We start from the raw sequence: 19,952 nt of genomic DNA, 5'->3' as shown, positions 1-19,952 counted from the left end.
GCATCTAAATAGAAAAAGAATCAAACTATCTCTCTTTGTGGACAATATGATTCTATATCTAGAAAACTCCAGACTCTGCCAAAGGGCTCCTGGAACTGATAAATGACTTTAGTAAAGTTTTAAGTTACAAAATCAATATACAAAAATTAGTAGCATTTTCATATACCAATAAAGTTCAAGCTGAAAGCCAAATTTAAGAATGCAATCCCATTTACAATAGCCACCAAAAAAATAATAAAATACTTAAGAATACATCTAACCAGGGAGATGAAATATCTCTACAAAGAGAATTACAAAATATTACCCAAAGAAATCAGAATGACACAAACAAATGAAAAAGAAGTTCATGCTCATGGATAAGAATAATCAATATCATTAAAATGGCCATACTATCCCAAGCAATCTACAAATTCAATGCTATTTCTATCAAACTAGTGATGCCATTTTTTTACAGAATTAGAAAAACTATTCTAAAAGTTATATGAAACCACAACAGAGCCCAAATAGCCAAAGCAATCCTTAGCAAAAAAACAAAACTAGAGACATCACATTACCCACTTCAAAACATACTATAAGGCTACAGTAACCAAAACAGTGTGGTACTAGTACAAAAACAGAAACATAGACCCATGGAACAGAATAGAGAACCTAGAAACAAAGCCACACACATACAGTCATCTGATCTTTGATGAAGTCAACAGAAGTAAGCAATGGAGAAAGGACTTCCTATTTAATAAATTGTGCTAGGATAACTGGCTAGCTAGCCATATGCCAAAAAATGAAACCAGACCCTACCTTTCACCAGACACAAAAACTAATTCAAGATAGGTTAAAGATTTAAATCTAAGGCCTCAAACTATAGAAATCCTAGAAGAAAACCAGGGAAATGCCATTCTGGACATCAGCCTTGGGAAATAATTTATGACTAAGTCTTCAAAAGCAATTGCAACATAAACAACATTTGACAAGTAGGACCTAATTAAATTAAAGAGCTTAGGCACAGTTTATATATGTGTGTGTATATATATACATATATATGTGTGTATATATATATCAACAGAGTAAGCAGACAACCTTCAAAATAGAAGAAAATATTCACAAACTATGCATCTAACAAAAGTCTAATATCCAGAATTTATAAGGAACTTAAACAACTCAACAAGTATAAAAACAAATAATCCTAATAAAAAGTGGACAAAGGACATGAACAAACACTTCTCAAAAGATACACAATCAACCAACAAACATATGAAAACAATGCTTAACATCATTAATCACCAGAAAAATGCAAATCAAAACCACAATGAGCCAGCCATCACACACCAGTCAGAATGGCTATTATTTAAAAAGTCAAGAATAAAACCAATAGATGCGAGTGAGGCTGCAAAGAAAAGACAATACTTACACCCTGTTGTTGGGAATCTAAATTAGTTCAGTCACTGTGGAAAGTAGTATGTAGATTTCTGAAAGTACTTAAAACTATCATTTGACCAAGTAATCCCATTACTGGATATATATTGAAAAGAAAATAATTTTTTCTATCAAAAAGACACATGTGCTGGCATGTTCATCACAGCACTATTCACAACTATTCACAATGGCAACAATACAATCAACCTAAGTGCCCATCAATGGTGGATGGGGTAAAGAAAATGTGGTACATATACACCATGAAATACCACAACACCATAAAAATGAACAAATTCGTATCCTTTGCAGTCACATGAATATAGCTAGAGATCATTATCCTAAGTGAATTAATGCAGGAACAGGAGAGCAAATATTGAATGTGCTCACTTATAAATGGGAGCTAAACATTGAGTACACAAGGACACAAAAATGGGAGCAATAAACACTAGGGACTCTAGGGTGCAAGGCAGCAAGTGGGGCAAGGGTTTAAAAACTAACTGTTGGGTACTATACTCACTACCTGGGTGACAGGATTGTTCATATCCCAAACTTCAGCATCATGCAATATACAAACTTGTGCATGAACTTCTGAATCTAAAATAAAAGTTGAAATTATAAAAAACAAAGAACATGCCTACATCATAAACCAATGCACTTATTTCCATAGATAAGCTGTTAAATTTTGGAAAATATAACAGAAATATTTCCTGGAGCTGAAAAATGCTTCACAGGAAATATTGACAACAGTTTTAAAGTATTAACTTCACCATTAGAGCAAAAAGAAATTAAAGGAAAATCCTCTGTCTGTAAAGATAGTTTAGGGAGATGCCTAATTAAACAGGAAATGCTGTAACATCTTTCTATCTGATGGTTAATTTTTTTCTTTATTGGCTCTGAAAGATGGTGTGATCCATGCTGCCATGAGGAAAGATGAACATTCCCACCAACACAGAACATAAAGGTAAGTAGTCCAACTTGCTCAGCATTGGATCCCCAACATCCAGCATATTTAGCACTCTGTAGTTGATCAATAAACATTTGTTGGCTGGACATGGTGGCTCACACCTGTAATGCCAGCACGTTGGGAGGTTGAGGTGGGTCAATCACCTGAGGTCATGAGTTTGAGACCAGCCTAGCCCATATGGCTAAAACCTGTCTCTACGAAAAATACAAAAAATTAGCCAGGTATGGTGGTGTGTGCCTGTAGTCCCAGCTACTCAGGAGTCTGAGGCGGGAGAATCACTTGAGGGAGGCAGAGGTTGCAGTGAGCCAAGATTGTCACTGCACTCCAGCCTGGACCACAGAGCGAGACTCTGTCTCCAAGAATAAATAAGTAAGCAAACAAATGAACAAACATATGTTGAAGGAATAAATGGACAAAAGAAAGCAGAAAGGAAAGACCAGAAATCTAGACAGAGTGCCCTCAGTGGAGTTGAGAGGAGTCAGCTGCAGTTCAATGGAGCTGTTTCTGGATTGAAAAGTGAAGCAGCAGCAAGAGCTTTGCCAAGCTTACTGGGTGAGGCAACTACTTGTAACAACATCGAAGAATGTTGTTGTAAATAAACACACAGAAAGTACATGTCTGTCATTTTATATGCAGAAGGGTAGAATAAAAGAGCAACAGGCTACAGGTGACTAGGTCAATTCCTTCAGTTCCTCAGTGTCTTAGCATTATCAGTTTTCAATACACAGTTTATGGAATAAAACATGTGAAACCAGCTTGGTAGCTTGAGCAAGATATCAGGGATCTCTAAGAATTGCTGGGTTTTTATTAAAAATGTTTTCTTTTTATTTGTATGTATATGTCACAGAAGACACAAGGGCAGAATATCCAATGGTATACAGGAGTTATAGACACCAAGGAGAACGGGGGCAGAGCTATCACTTAACCCAGAGTAGTAGTGGGTAATTTTGGCAGTGGATGCATGTGTGGTGTCTCCATCATTCCCCACCAAGAAAACCATGTATTTTATGAATTAATCCTTAACATCTGGCATGATTATTTGCATAAATAACTTATTAGCACACTTAAGAAAGAAGTCACACTGCTTTCAAGGATATTGGAGCTGTAACATCCTACTGCCAAAGCTATTGATGCTCGATCTTCTATGAGGCAGAAGATAATGGTCATCTACCACTACAGCAAAAGGGAAAGTGATTTTGGAGAATAGTAAACATAATAGTAAATCAGAATTATGCCAGGTGGTGTGGAATGGAGTTGAATAGTGCAATTCTCTAAGACTTAAATTAGGTAGCGGTCCTCATCATATCCTCATTTAACTCACCAGTCCAGGACCTACAAAATCCAAACAGATACTGGTAGAAAATTGACTACCACAATCTCAGCCAAGTGGAAGCACCAATCTCAGTCACTGTACCAGATGTGCAATTGTTACTGGAACAAACAGCCTCTAGTACTATGCCCTGGCACTAAATTGGAAATACATTCTTTTCCACACGTATCAGGAAGCAAGTTCAGAAGCAAGATACATTCTCTTAGCATAGATATCACGAAACATTCCCAATCATTCACAGGGCTATCTGAACTCTCCTAAGCCACAGTGTAGCCTATTAGACCTTGACCATTAAAAAACCTAGAGAACATCACTCCACTCCACTTTAGTGATGACATGATCGGACCTGAGAAAGTGGAAGTAGCAAGTTCCCTGTGCTAGTTTGTTACAGAAGCAATGGAAACAGAAAACTAGTGCAAACTTCATGAAAAATAATTGTACTATTGGTACTACTTCTCTTTCAGTTAAAGGATTCCACCCCCTTCCCTGACGCTATATGTGATACAAAGTTCATCCCCAAATCTCTCTGCTGCTTGCATAGTGGTCTGCTTCCCAGTCCCTGTCAGGGTCTAATTCAAGAGTAACATAACATCTCTCCAGGAGAGTTCAAATTATTTGGTGAAATTCTGGGAAGCCTCTATATATTGATCAGGATCATCTGAAAACTTGCCGAGATCCCCCTTAATTTGTTTTAACTCTTTTTTTTTTTTTTTTTTTTTTTTGTTGTTGTTGTTGTTGAGACGGAGTCTCGCTCTGTCGCCCAGGCTGGAGTGCAGTGGCCGGATCTCAGCTCACTGCAAGCTCCGCCTCCCGGGTTTACGCCATTCTCTCGCCTCAGCCTCCCGAGTAGCTGGGACTACAGGCGCCCGCCATCTCGCCCGGCTAATTTTTTGTATTTTTTTAGTAGAGACGGGGTTTCACCGTGTTAGCCAGGATGGTCTCGATCTCCTGATCTCGTGATCCGCCCGTCTCGGCCTCCCAAAGTGCTGGGATTACAGGCTTGAGCCACCACGCCCGGCCATGTTTTAACTCTTAAAAGGAGAAGGGGACTTGGACCTGACTGAGGCAAAGTTCACCAGGCATCTGTTAGAGGGGCAAGAGTGAGACTGGTATTTGTCTATGGTGGGGATTTCTAAGCGGGGGCAAGTGTAAGGCCGAAGCTGGATAGGGAGGTCAGAATGAACCTGGAGGAGCAGGGCTGGAAGGAGCCGGCTCCTCTGCTAGGGGTGCCTCTGGAATTTGTATTTTTCGTTTCCTTGGCTTGCCCCTTGCAGCCTTTCCTGAGATGGCTAACATGAGGGCTGGATTAATCCTACACTGTCAGCAAAGGTCTGAGTTGTTCTGCAAGTTATAGAAAGCCTGCAAATATGGGGTCTCAGACCATCTGTCTGCACATCTACAGAAAAGGTAACACTGTGGGATGGTATTGAAATAAATTGTTCCTTCCTAAGGCAGACCCAGTCCTTTATAATTTCACCAAACCTCTGTGCAGAGGGCTATGAGGCATTTTTCTTCCAGATTCTGATGGTCAAAGCAGTCCCAGTGGTTCAGGATACACTCCAGAGGAATATAAGCAAAGGGTGGTGAAAAAAGCTGATTGCCCATTCGGAAAGACAAGGAAATAGAGGTGACTCTCATTTCCCCTCCTTTTTGAAGGAGAGAGAAAACAAGTGTTCCCTTTTTCTCTTCCATCTTTTGTCCCTGAGTCCTGGAGACCTTGGCAGGTGCCACCCATGGATGCCAATGTGACATGTACCCATGATGCAGGGAAGGCCTAGAGAATAGGAATTATTTGCCCTCAACTATGCCTCCATCCTCCCTACTGCTGGCAACCTTTGAGTTCCCTGGGGCTCGTTTATGTTATGGAGCATGGCCTCCTTCCATGTGGTGGGGAATTTAGTCAGCAGGAATTGGTCCTGCCCATTCACATTGTGCCTGTTGCCTGGCTTTGGATCCCTCAGATCTGGTTTTCCTTTCTAAGGATTCAGCCTGAAACCTGGAATCGAATTTGAGACCAAAAAAAAAAAAAAAAAAGGTATTTCAGGGGCTGTCTGTATCTGTCTAGATGGTCTCAAATTAGCCCTGTTGAATTTGCAGTTATCAGCCAGCAGGGGTCGCTCCTCCATAATGTTTCCTATCATAAGCAGAGTGCTGGGGATAGGAACCCTCTCATTTAGAAAACAAAAATACAGCTTAAGAGGCAAAAGCGGGAGGTCCTGGGGGGAAAATCACCTTGCTCAGTGCAAATAGGTTCCTTTATCACTGTATCCTTCACCTGGTTCTGTCCAGGGTGACCTTCTTGGCCAGGGGAGGAAAAGTTCCATAGGCATGGCAGGCAGGAAGTGCTGGCCAGCTGGCCACATGAGGCCCCAGCAGCAGTTATGGTTTTCCCCCACCCTTGTGGCCATTGGGCATGGCTTATGAATGCTGTGGACACACCCAGGCACCCAAGCTGGGAAGGGAGCGGGCGAGGAGAAGAGGTGTCATATGCTGCACGACTGTGGCTGTCAGGTTGAGGATGGAGATGGTACCTCTAAGAATAAACAGAAACCACATTGTTTTGAATTTCACCTTTGATGGCAGAGCCAAATGCTCATTATATTTAGTATCATTGTTGCAGTCTGTAGCAAAACCCTTAACATTATAAGAGAAGAGATAAGGGGCATTTCAAACCTTGAGAGAAGTAAAGACATCAGGCAAAATCTGGGGGTCTTGGCCAACAGAGTTTAGTCTTGGGGACTTCCAGAAAAAAAAAAAAAAATGCATCCAGTTGCCCTAGAGCTTTACTCCAGTTCTGTGGTGGGTAGACGTCTCCGAAGAGAAATATAGTCAAAGTTGTTTTTTTTTTTTTTTTTTTTTTTTAAGTTCTTTTTATCTGTAGGAAAGAGAGAGGTGGCAGGGTCTTGGAAAAGACACAGATCCGCATTTTAACTCACCCTTCTTTGTATCCCAGATGGAGCCCCAAATGAAAGGGAGAGTTCCTGATCCTCCTTGCAGGATGTGCAATAAGGGTGTGGCTTACAGTTTCGGTCACCACCACTGTTCAAACCCCTAATGGGAGGAAGAGAGGGAGCACACAGACAGTCAGGTGCAGGAGCTGGGGTGAGTGCTTTGAGCTCCGGCCCCACAGTAGTATCTAGGGTTGGGTGCCTGTGGCCCCAATGTTACAGTGCTCTTTTAGCCTTGCCATCTGCAGCTGGCTTAAGTGTTAACCAGTTCAAAGGACGCTCTGCCTTTTTGCAAGGGCACAAGGCCAGTGTGACAGCTTTCTGTATCCCAAGCTCTTGCCCAGCATCCCAGAAGAATTGGGTCACACACAAACTTGAAAAATGAATGCAGGGCTTTACTGAGTAGTGGAGGTAATTCTCAGCAGATGGATGGGGAGCTGGAAAGGCAATGGAGTGGGAAGATGATCTTCCCCTGGAGTTTTGGCCATCCAGTGGCCAAACTCCCCTTCAACTGCCCCCAGTCGAATTCCTCTTGGCATTCAGATGTTCCTTCTCTTCTCTCTCTGCTGTGCCTCTCTTCCATTTGTCTTCTGTCATCTCCTCATCTCCTTGTCTGCCTCTGGAGTCTGAGGTTCAGAACTTATATGGGTATAGGATGGGGGGCACAGAAGGCCAAAAGGCCACTTTTGGGGTACAAAAACAGAAATTCCTATTTTCACTTACTTCTAGTGGGTCTCTAGCCTTAAAGGGGGGGTCTTTGCCAATGCACTGCCCTCTTCTACCCAGTATTTCTCTGTCTCCTGTCCATATCACTATACTCACTACCTGGGTGATGGGATCATTCACATCCCAAACCTCAGCATCTTGGGACACACCCATATAACAAACCTGTGCATGAAACCTCAAATCTAGAATAAAAATTGAAATTATTAAAAAGTAAAGTAAAATAGGGAACATATTCACGTTATAAACCAATGCTGTTTTTTTTTTTAAATAGGTAAGCTCTTTAATATTGAAAAACATAATAGAAATATCTCCTGGGGCTAAAAATTGCTTCCCAAGAGATACTGACACTATTAGTTTTAAAGTTTCTGACCACCATTCAAGCAGAAAGGAATTAAATGAAAACACTCTCTCTGTAAAGACAGTTAGGGAGATGCCAAATCACACAGAAAATGTAACATTTTTCTAGAAGTTATCTGGTATTATCTAGATGTTATGGATGGTTAATTAATTTGTTTCTTTATTGGCTCTGAATAATGGTGTGACTCATCCTGCCACCAGGAAAGATGAATGTCCTCACTAATATGGAACATGAAGGGGAGGAAAATATTTGCTTAACATTGGATTGCCAACATCCAGCATATTCTTAGCACATTGTAGTATCTGAATAAACATTCGTTGAAGAAATAAATGGACAAATGAAAGTGGAAAGGAGAGACCAGAAATCTAGACAGAGCACTCTCACGGGAGTTGAGAGTAGTCAGCTGCAGTCCAGCACAGCTGTTTCTCAGTTGAAAAGTGAGGCAGCAACAAGAGCTTTGCTGAGCTTACTGGGTGAAGCAACTGCCTATAACAACATTGAACAGTGTTATTATAAATAAACATACAGAAAGTACATATCTGTCATTTTATATGCGGAAAAGTAGAAAAAAAGAGCAACAGGATAAAGGTGAGCAGGTTAATTCCCTCAGCTCTTCAATGTCTTAACGTTATCAGTTTTTCAATACACAGCTTATGGAATAAAATATGTGAAACCAGCCTGGTAGCTTGAGCAAGCTATCAGGAACCTCCAAGGATTGTTGGGTTATTAGTAATGTTTCCTTTTGATTTTTGAGGTCAAGTTTGTGGGTATGTATGTGTGTGTGTATGTGCCACAGAAGACATATGGGCAGAAGGATCTAATGCAATACAGGAAGTATAGACACCAAGAAGAGCATGGGCAGAGCTGTCACTTAGCCTAGAGGAGTCGTCGGTAATCTTGGCAGTGGATGCATGTGTGATGTCTCCATCATTCCTCACCAGAACTATTACACATTTCGTGGATTAATCCTCAACACCTGACACAGGATTCTTTGCATAGATAATTTAACAGTACAGTTAAGAAAGAAGTCAGGCTGCTGCCAAGGATATCGGTTCTACTGCCAATATCGTACTGCCAAGGATATTGGTGCCCAATCTTCTATGAGGCAGAAGATAATGGTTATCTATCACTACAGTGAATGGGGAAGTGATTTGGGGGGATGGTAAACATAACAGTACATCAGAATTATTCCAGATGGCGTGGAATGGAGTGGAATAGTGCCACTCTACAAGACTTAGATTAGAGAGTGGTCCTCATCATATTGTTACAGGATCCTTGGGGTGTTGCTTTTCTGACCTGAAACCTCTGGCTAGTGGCACCTTTGCCTGAGTTTTGCTTGGGCCCACTGGGCTCATTCCACCAACTCGGTCTGGCAGGCTGCACTCAGCTTATGTTACCAGCCTGGATCCCACTCCTGCCAAGGGCAAGTCAGGTGTGGAGTGGTGAGGGGTGTATGAGTAAGCACGGGGTCCAGCAACTGCGCAGTCAGACATGCCAGCTGCCGCAGCAGGGGAGGAAACTCTAGGTGCTGGCACAGGAACTGGCTCTCTGTGAGGCTGTGTCTGGACCAGGCACACTGCAAGCAGCTTTCCTGGCTGGCACCAGGGAACTTAGTGGCACCTGGAAGCTTGGAGATGCCAGGCACCACAGGACCCCATAGAGGGAGGCACAGCCCTGGCTCAGGAAGCTCCTAAGTCTGTGCTCCCGAAGAGGCTGAACCTCTTCTTTCCTTCTCTTCACCCACCACATGGCAAGTAAGGGGCATGTTTCAGCTCCATTTGTGTTATAGCTTTTTTAGCTCCACTATTCAGTGGGTCCTGAGTCCTTGTCCTACGACCAGGAAGAATGTGGTTACATACTGGGGAAACCAGCCCCCAATATTTCAACATAGGTTCTTTTCTATTTTCCTTAAATGTTGGCTGGTCTGTGAAATAAAGGGAAAGAGTACAAAAGAAAGAAATTTTAAAGCAAGGTGTCCAGGGGAGACATCACATGTCAGCAGGTTCTGTGATACCCTCTGAGCCGCAAAACCAGCAAGTTTTTATTATGGATTTCAAAAGGTGAGGGGTGTATGAATAGGGTGTGAGTCACAGAGATCACATGTTTCAAGGGCAATAAAATATCACAAGGCAAATGGGAGCAGAGTGAGATCACAGGACCAGGGCGAAATTAGAATTGCTGATGAAGTTTCATGTCCCACTGGGCATGCATTGTCATTGATAACACCTTATCAGGAGACAGGGTTTGAAAGCAGACAACGGGTCTGACTAAAATTTACTAGGCAGGAATTTCCTAATCCTAATAAGCCTGAGGGCACTACAGGAGACCAGGGCTTATTTCAGCCCTATCTACAACTGTATAAGACAGGCACTCCCAGAGTGGCCATTTTAGAGACCTTCCCCTGGGAATGCATTCTCTTTCTCAGGGCTGTTCCTTGCTGAGAAAAAGAATTCAGCAATATTTCTCCTATTCACTTTTGTAAGAAGAGAAATATGACTCTGTTCTGTCTGACCCCTTAGGCAGTCAGGCCCAGTGGTTATCTCCCTTGTTCCCTGAAAATCACAGCCATCCTGTTCCTTTTGGATGCCCAGATTTCATATTGTTCAAACACACATGCTGTACAAACAATTTGTACAGATAACGCAATCATCACAGGATCCTGAGGCGACATACATCCTCAGCTTACAAAGATGACAGGATTAAGAGATTAAAGTAAAAACAGGCATAGGAAATTATAAGAGTATTGATTGGGGAAGTGATAAATGTCCATGAATCTTCACAATTTATGTTCAGAGACTGCAGTAAAGACAGGTGTAAGAAATTATAAAAGTATTAATTTGGAGTACTAATAAATGTCCATGAAATCTTCACAATTTATGTTCTTCTGCTGTGGCTTCAGCCGGTCCCTCCATTCGGGTTCCCTGACTTCCAGCAACAGGTACGCAGAGAAATGGAGGGTGAGCAAGATACAGAAGAGCTTTATTGAGCAATAGAACAGTTCACAGCAGACTTGCATGGGGTAGTACCTTTCTGCAGCCAGGGTGTCCTGATGAGAGTTCAGATCCTAGCATAGAGGAGACCCTGGAGTGGGAAGCTTCTCTCTGCAGGCAAGTTATCTTGTTGTCTTCCTGGCTCTCAGCAGATAGTAGGCTCATAAGCGGGTAGCTTCTCTCTCCTGGTGGTCATCCTGACGTGTCCTGCTATCAGCAGAGAGGGTAGCTGCTCTCTGCACCTGGTCATCCCATCATCTGCCAAGCTCTGGCTGAGCCCAGGACTTTTATGGGCCTCAGATGGGAGAAAGTGCATGCTGATTGGTCCATGGGCAGCCACGGGTAGGCCCAGAAAATACACCACAAGATCCCCCTCTGGTCAGTGGGAGTCGCAGCCCCGTCCAAGCCGTCTGGCCCTCCCTGGCCTGAACATGGGGTGTACCCTTCTGCCTGGGAATCTGACCACATCCTGCTGCCATTCATAACCCCTGGACTTGGCACTGACTTTGCTCTGAGATCAGAGTGGGCACCCACAGCAGGGAGAAGCCAGGCAGCGAAAGCAGGCACTTCCAAGCCTGCTAGGTGCATAGGACCTTCCTGGGACCTCAAGAGTGAAGGGATGCCTGAGTCTGCAGCTGTGGTTTGGGTGGTTGCAGCTGCACAGGGTTGGGGGGAGAAGCCAGGGATCCTGCCCTCTCCATGGAGTGAGAGGCCCTTTGCAGCCATGGTTTGGGCAGCAGCAATGACACCCAGGGAGCTCTCACCCTAATTCGAAAGGGGCAGGGCTCCTGCTTGCCCCCAGCTTCTGCTGGCTCCATGGAGCATGTAGCCCCAGCCACACCTCCCTGCTGCAGCTGGTGTGATGGAAGCAGCTGGCCATCAGGAGCGGCTGCTACCATCAATATCCCCAATTAATCCACCAGTCCAGAACTATGCCACACTGATTATGGCAGGAAATAGACTATTACAATCTTAGCCTAATGGAAGCACCAATCTAGTTGCCATCCCAGTTGTGCAAGTGTTACTGGAACAAACAGCCTCTGAAAGTATTCACTGGCACTAATTTGGAAATGTTTTCTTTTCCACACTTATCAGGAAACAAGTTCAGAAGCAATGTACATTCTCCTAGCATAGCTATCACCAAAGATTCCCCAAAATTCCCAGGGTTATCTGAACTCTCCTCAGCCACAGTGTAGCCTATGGGACCTTGATCATCTGGAAAACTGTAGAACATTGCTCTGGTTCACTATAGTGATGACATCATAGGACCTGAGGAAGAGGAAGTAGCAAGTATTCTGCAGCAGCAAGTACTCTGTCGTAGTTTGTTATAGAAGCAACAGGAATAGGAAACTACTGCAATACTTATGAAAACTAACTGTACCAAATAACCTGTACAATAAAGTGTATAGCAGTATTGTGTATAGTAGAAAAATCTGGAAACTACTCCAACATCCATTGGCAGAATGTCCTAAAAAGCAGACACCAAGATGGGACTACACATGCAAACATTTTGTTAGGGGGATGCCTATGTAAAAGGTAACAGGGAGCCTGTAATCCCAGCACTTTGGGAGGCCGAGACGGGCGGATCACGAGGTCAGGAGATTGAGACCATCCTGGTGAACACGGTGAAACCCCGTCTCTACTAAAAAAATACAAAAAACTAGCCGGGCGAGGTGGCGGGCGCCTGTAGTCCCAGCTACTCGGGAGGCTGAGGCAGGAGAATGGCATAAACCCGGGAGACGGAGTTTGTAGTGAGCCGAGATCGCGCCACTGCACTCCAGCCTGGGCGACAGAGCGAGACTCTGTCTCAAAAAAAAAAAAAAAAGGTAACAGGGAAGACAGTGAGAAAAGCTAAGAAAGATGCAAGTCAGACCCCAAGTCAAGAAGAGAGGAAGAGAAGATGGAGCAGAAGCATGTGAGACGGTCATGAAGTAGAAGCACAGTTCAGCAAAGTTACTGAGAAATCCTTGAACCAAAATGGACTGACAAAGGAGTCCTATGTCTCCCAGGTATGGGTCTCCCTTCGAATCCATTCTGCACACAGACATCAGCAAGGAGCAGCCCACGGGAAGTGGGGTGTCAGAAAAACTACTACAAGGGATTTCAAAGTGAGAAGCTGAGATTGTGGGTCATTTACACTCCTGAAGGAGATCTACAGATTCATTCACATGGCTGCTACACAGATGAAGGGATAAATTAATTAGATTTTAATCATGTAATGGAATATTCTGCACAGTGAAAATGAATGAGCCACTGCTACAACAACACAACAGGTAAGTTTTAGTATTGTTGATTTGTTTTAAAAAATCACAGAATAAAATAGAAGAAATGTTTCATTAACTTAGTAACAGGCAAACTGGAAAGTATATGCTTCAGGGGTGAGTGTGTGTGTGTATGTGTGTGTCTGTGTGTGTGTCTGTGTGTGTGTGTAAAGCTGTAAATCAAAACATAAAAGAATACAAAGAAACATTCATAATGTTGCTATTTGCAGGTAAGGATGAGGGCAAGCAAATGCAAAGTACAGGGAAAGAGTACATTGGTAAGTATATATTGTAGATAATTTTTGAGACTTTGGACTGGATTATTCACTTAATAAATTATTATGTAATTAATATTAAGTGGGGCTGTGCATGGGCCAATGGCAACAGGTGTCATGAAGCAGGGTGATGACTAATCTAGTTCTCTGCACATTGTTATCATATGTTTAACTAAAATAAAATTTCAAAATGTTCAGAACGTTGAGTGCTTTCTAAGAAACTTCTTATTGTACAAAACAGACTATGATTTTACATGGAACATCCTCAGGGAGACTGTGTACTCACCTAACCACTGCTGTCACCCCCAGAATCAGGTCATTCAGGAGTCAGTATATGAAAGGAAGATTCTTTGAGAGGCTAGCCATAATCCAAAGCAAAACAAATGCTAGATTGCCGCTTTAGTTAATTCAATCAAATTCCATTTTCAGTAGTAGAGTGTGGATCAGAAAGATTAGATCTAACAGCCAACACTTATATTTAAATTTTATACTAAATGCCATCAGTCTTAATTTCTGAAGTGCTCAATAAGAAAAGAAAAAAAAAAAAAAAACTCTAGTTTTGTATGCCCTTCTTTGGAAAATGTTAGGCCTGAGTAAGAGGAAGTGGCAATTGGTCTGCAGTAGTTTGTTCAGGAGCGATAGAAACAGAAAACTACTGCAATATACATGAAAAATAATTGTACCAAGTAACACATACAATAAAGTTTATAGCAATGTTGTGCAGAATACAAAATACTGCCTCATTCTTTTTCATGAGGCAAAAAGGGGGCAATTCAAGGTATCAATTTAAAAACAAAATACTTTCTCGGAGGGCAACATATATAACATAATTCACATAAAATAAAAAAATCATTCTTCATAGAAATATGAAAAGATATCCAGCCTGGCTCCTATGAGAAAAGGACAAACAAATTATTTTTCACCTATAAAAATGACAAATTTTATATAAGTTTTGTAATAATCTGTTAGAATTTGGAGAAATAGTCACTAGGTTTGATAGAAGTGGTATAAACTGGTAGAGCTTCTTGAGGGTAGCTGGGCAATAAGTATCAAAAGTTATCATTATCATACCCTTTACTCAGTTTCCTCTCCAAAACACCTTTTATGCCTACAGATATATTCACAATAATATTTACAGTAACATTGTTTATATTAGTAAAAGATTGGAAACAATCTAAATGTCAAACAGTGGGGGAACAGTATGATTAAACAGATTAATAAATGCAACTGTTCAATAAAATATAATACAAACATTAAAAAGAGTGAGGCTTCTCTTTTCATACTGATGGAGACAAATCACCCAAAAACATTAAGTGAAATGAAAGCTGAGCAATGTGAATAATACATCATCTTTTGTTGTGGGAGTGAACAAAGAATATGAATATAATATGTTTTCAAATGCAATGCAAGGCTTGTATATCTGGAAGAATAACAGGAGCTTGTAACAATGGTGATCTCCAGGGAAGGAAACTGAAGATTAGAAATCTAGGGATGAAGGTGGACATGGTTTTTACTATATACACTTTTATACTTCTGAATTTACCACTTGGTTTGTTATTCATCATCCACCCAAAAAAAGAGAAGGTGGGGTAAGAAGAAATAAAAGCAGGAAGAAAGGAAATAAAGAGGGGAGAAATGGAGGAAGAATAAAAGAGAGGGAGGGAAGAAGGTTAATAGCAAATTATCAATAGCAGGGCAAAAAGTCCCTGATGGCATTAAAACAAGAATTTTGTTCCCTCTAGAGAGCTTAACTTTGCTTCAGCAGAAAATAACTAGCAAACATTGTTTTTCCCAGTTACATCTGAGCCCCTAGAACCTCAGGTTCTCCAGGGAGTGGTACTGATCTCTTATACCCCAGCTATATACTTGCTGATGAGGAGGAACTGAAAAGAGAGACCTTGATCAGCAATCAGTGCCAGTTGCAGAAAGAGACCATGTAGGCAACCTCAAAGTAAGTAAAACAAAGCAAATAGCATTTTTTTCAAAACCTGCCATGTACCATGCCAGTGCATAGTGAAAACTTTAGAGCAAAAGATTAGCCAAAGCCCCAGAATGTTTCCCCTCAAAACCAGGAGGAATGACTTCATCCCTGGTGAATTACTGAAAATAAAGGGATGGGTTTGATTGAGTCTGAGTATCACCTGGAAAATAACATGAATGAACAAATGATTGAATGAATAAACTGATTGCTCAATTAACCTATCAATATAATATGCCTTTAATGTATTATTTGCATTGTTATTAAAGTCATTTGCTGGGCATACCTTCCATGCCCAGCCCTGTGCTGAGAAATTTACATAAATTTACATAAATCTGCTCACTTAAACCTCACATCACTGCACGATAGACTTTACTTTTTCTTCTTCATTTTTTAACTTTTTATTGTGAAATATGTATAGATTCACAGGAAGTTCCAAAGGTAATAGGGAAAGGGATCAAATATCCTTCATATACTTTTTCCTCAAGGGTTCAATCTTACATAATTACAATATGACATCAAAACAGGATCTTGATACTGGGACAGTTGTGTATATAGCTATATGTCATTTCATACGTGTGTAGATTTATAGAGCTAGCACTGCAGTGGAGATACAGACTTGATGATCACAGATCTCAGATTCTATATGTCTCCTTTGTACCCCTTCTGGTCACACCATGCCCCTTCTCTTACCACCCCAACGTTTAGCAATCACCAATCTGTTCTCTATTTCTATAATTGTATCATTTTCATAATGCTTTATAAATGGAATCATATAGTATATGTCCTTTTGATGTTGGCTTTTTTACACTCAGAATAATGCCCTTGATAGTCATCTGAGCTGCTGCATGTATCAATAGTTTATTTCTCTTTATTTTTGGAAATATTCCATAGTATGGATGTAATAAAATTGTTAAATCACTCATTTACTGTAGGGCATTTGATTGTTTGCAGATTTTGGCTACTACAAATGAAAATGTTATAAAAAATTTTGTACAGGTTTTCGTGTGAATATAAGTTTTATGCAAATATAATTGCCCACAAGTCCAAGGACTGGGCTGTATGGTAAGTGTATGTGTAGCAGCTTTTTACAAAACTACCAAACTATTTTCCAGAGTGACCACCATTTTCACCAGCAATGTATGAGAGATCCAGTTACTCTGAGTCTTTCCCAGCATTTGCTATTGTCCCTTTTTTTTTATTTTAGCCATTCTGTAGTGACATCTCACATGTAGTGTAGTGATATCACATTTTGTTCTTACTTTGCATTTCCCTAATGGCTAATGATGTTGGACACCTTTTCACGTGCTTATTTACCATCCATATAGCCCTTTTTGGTAAAATGTCTGTTCATGTCATTCAGGCATTTTCTAATTTGATGTTGTTGTTGTTGTTGTTGTCGTTGTTGCTGTTGACATTGTTTGGGAGTTCTTTATATTCTCTAAATACATGTCCTTTATCACATACGTTGTTTGAAAATATTTTCTTCCAGTGTAGCGTGTTTTTTCATTCTCTTCACTGGGTGTTTAACAGAGCAAAAGTTTCCATTTTAATGAGATCCAATTGTTGAATTTTTGAGGAGGGGATTGTGCTTTTGATGTCATATCTAAGAACTCTTCACAACACCTCTCCTAACAATTTTGCCCTAAATATTTTGTCTTAGATTACTCTCTAAAGGTTTTATGGTTTTATGTTTTACATTTAAAGCTAAGATTCATGTTGAGTTAATTCTTACATAAGGTATGAGTTTTAGGTTTGGGTTCATGTTTTTGTCTATGAATATCCAGTTGTCTCAGCACTATTTTCTAAAATGCCTTCCTCCATTGAATTGAATCTGCTCAAAAATCAAGTGACTGCATGTGTGTGGATCTATTTGTGGATTCACTATTTTGCTCCATATTTGTATCTATCTTTCCACCAATTCCACAGTGTTAATTATCGTAGATATAGAAAAAATATCGGTGTTAGGTAAAGTGATTCATCTCATTTTCTTCTTTGTTTTCGGAATCGTATTAGCTATTCTAGCTTCTTTTCTCTTCCCTATAAATTTAGAATATTCTTGTTCACATGCTAACAATACTATGCTGAGATATTGATTGCATTTGTATTAAACCTGTACATCAATCTGGGGAGAACTGACACCACTATATGGAGTCTTGTATCTCCTAAACACAATGTATCTATTTATGCAGATCTTCTTTCATTTCTTTTATCAGCATATTGTAATTTTCATCAAGTCCTACAATAGTTATGTTATATTTCTACCTAAGTATTTCATTTTTTGAACTATTATCAATGGTGTTGTGTTTATTCCAGTTTCCACAAGTTCATTGTTAAGAAAATAGTATGGATTTTTTATAACTGTCGTGTATTCTGCAACTTTTCTGAACTCACTTATTACTTCCAGAAGTTTTTGGTACATTCTTGGAATCTTCTACATAAACCATCATGTCATCTACAAATGGCAGTTTTATTTCTTCTTTTCTGATCTGTATCACTTTTACGTCTATATATCCTTTCCTTTGACTAGAACTTCCCAAACTCCGTTGAATAGCACTGAAGAGAATGAGTATCCTCACCTGTTCCCAATTTTAGGAGCACGCATTTAGTCTGTAACTATCAAGTAGGATGTTAGTTATAGGTTTTCATGTAGATGTTCTTCATCAGTTGCGGAAATTGCCCTCTCTTCCTTGTTTTCAGAGATTTTTAAGATATTAAGTAGATGTTGAATTTTGTCAAATTCTTTTTGTTCATCAGTGTATATGATCCTGTGATTTTTCTCTTTTGGACCTGAATATAACCAACTTGGCCATTGTGTATAATTTCATACGCATAGCTGAATTCTATTTGCTAAATTTTTAAAAGATTTTTGCGTCTATATTCATTAAAGATACAGAACTATGGTTTTCCTTTTTGTGTGCTATTTAGTCTGCTTTTGCTAGTAGGGTAATACGGGATTCACAGAATAAGTTGGAAAATGTTCTTTTCACATCTGTTTTCTGAAAGAAATTGTATAGAATTAAGTTAATTGTTTTTTATACATTGAGTTTTCCGGTGCTATTTTAAAAGAAAGTTTTTAAATTATAAATTCAATTCTCTTCGTGGCTGTATGGCTATTCAAATAATCAGTTTCATATGGGTTAGTTTATGCTTCTCAACTAACAGCTTCATTTGTCAAATTAATATGTGTAGAGATGTTTGTAGTATTCTCTTACTATCATTTTTTTCTGTCTGCAGAGTCTGTAGTGATACCTCCATTTTTCCTGACTTAATAATTTGTATCTTCCTTCTTTTATCTTTGCCAGACCTTCTAGAGGTTTATCGGTTTTACTGATTTTCTTCAAAACCCACTTCTTGTTTCATAGTATTTTAAATTGTTTTTCTTTTTCCAATTCATTGAGTTCTGTTCTTAGATTTATTATTCTACATATTTTAAATTTATTTTGTTCTTCTTTTTCAATATTTTTCAAGTAGAGGATTATATTAATGATTTGAGTCTTTTTCTCTTTTTTTAGTGTAAGCATTTAGTGCTATGGGATGCCCACTAAACACTGCTTTAACTGCACCCCATAAATTTTAAGTATTGTATTTTCATCCAGTTCAATATTTTGTATTTCCCTTGTGACTAGCTCTTTGACCCAAGGATTGTTTATAAATGCATTGTTTTGTTTCCAACTGTCTGGAGAGTTTCCTGTTACATGTCTGTTGTTTATATCTTGTTCAATCTCATTGTGGTCAGGAACACACACTGTGTGAATTCTATTCTTCTAAAAATATATGGATTATGTATAATCTATCTTGATATATATTCTACAAGTGCTGGAAAAAATACGTACTCCAGTTATGTGAGGTGGACTATTCTATAACTATCACTGATATCCTGTTGGCTGAAGGTGTCAAGTTCTTCTACATCCTTGCTGATTTTCCATATAGTCCTACAAATTGTTGAGAAAGGAATATTAAAATCCCCAATTATAGATTGGCCTTTACCTCAATTCAATTTTTTTCAGTTTTTCCTCCATATATGTTGTAGTTTACTTGTTTGGTGCCTATACATTTAGGATTGCTACTTCTTCTTGATTAGCACTTTTGTTATTATGTAATGTTCTTCTTTGTCCTTGGTAATATTCTTTGCTGTAAAATATACTTTATCTAATATTTACATAGCCATACTTTCATTCTTTTGATTAATGATTTCATGATATATGTTTTCTTCCTTTTATTTCAAACCTACATGTATCATTATATCTGAAGTGAGTTTCTTGCACACAGAAGATGATTGTGTCATTTTTCCATCCACTCTTCCGTATCCTTTCTTTTAGTTGTTATTAAATAAAAGAAACATGAAACATCAGAAGGTTAAGAAAGTGGAAAGAGGCCGGGCACAGTGGCTCATGCCTGTAATCTCTGCACTTTGGGAGGCTGAGGCCGGTGGATCACCTGAGGTCAGGGGTTCGAGATCAGCCTGACTTACATAGTGAAACGCCGTCTCTACTAAAAATAGAAAAAGTAGCTGGGCATGGTGGTGGGCACCTGTAATACCAGCTACTCGGGAGGCTGAGGAAGGAGAATCACTTGAACCTGGAAGGCAGAGGTTGCAGTGAGCCGAGATCACACCACTGCATCCAGCCTGGGCGACAGTGTGACTCTTTCTCAAAAAATAAAAAGAAAGAAAAGAAAGTAGAAAGAGCAAAATACGACAGTCTTTTCTT

The sequence above is a fragment of the Trachypithecus francoisi genome, unplaced genomic scaffold (assembly GCF_009764315.1).
Source record: "Trachypithecus francoisi isolate TF-2019V2 unplaced genomic scaffold, Tfra_2.0 Lachesis_group8, whole genome shotgun sequence".
In the NCBI taxonomy this organism is placed as follows: domain Eukaryota; kingdom Metazoa; phylum Chordata; class Mammalia; order Primates; family Cercopithecidae; genus Trachypithecus; species Trachypithecus francoisi.
The sequence above is the reverse complement of the archived record's forward strand: the minus strand, read 5'-3'. Positions refer to the sequence as shown.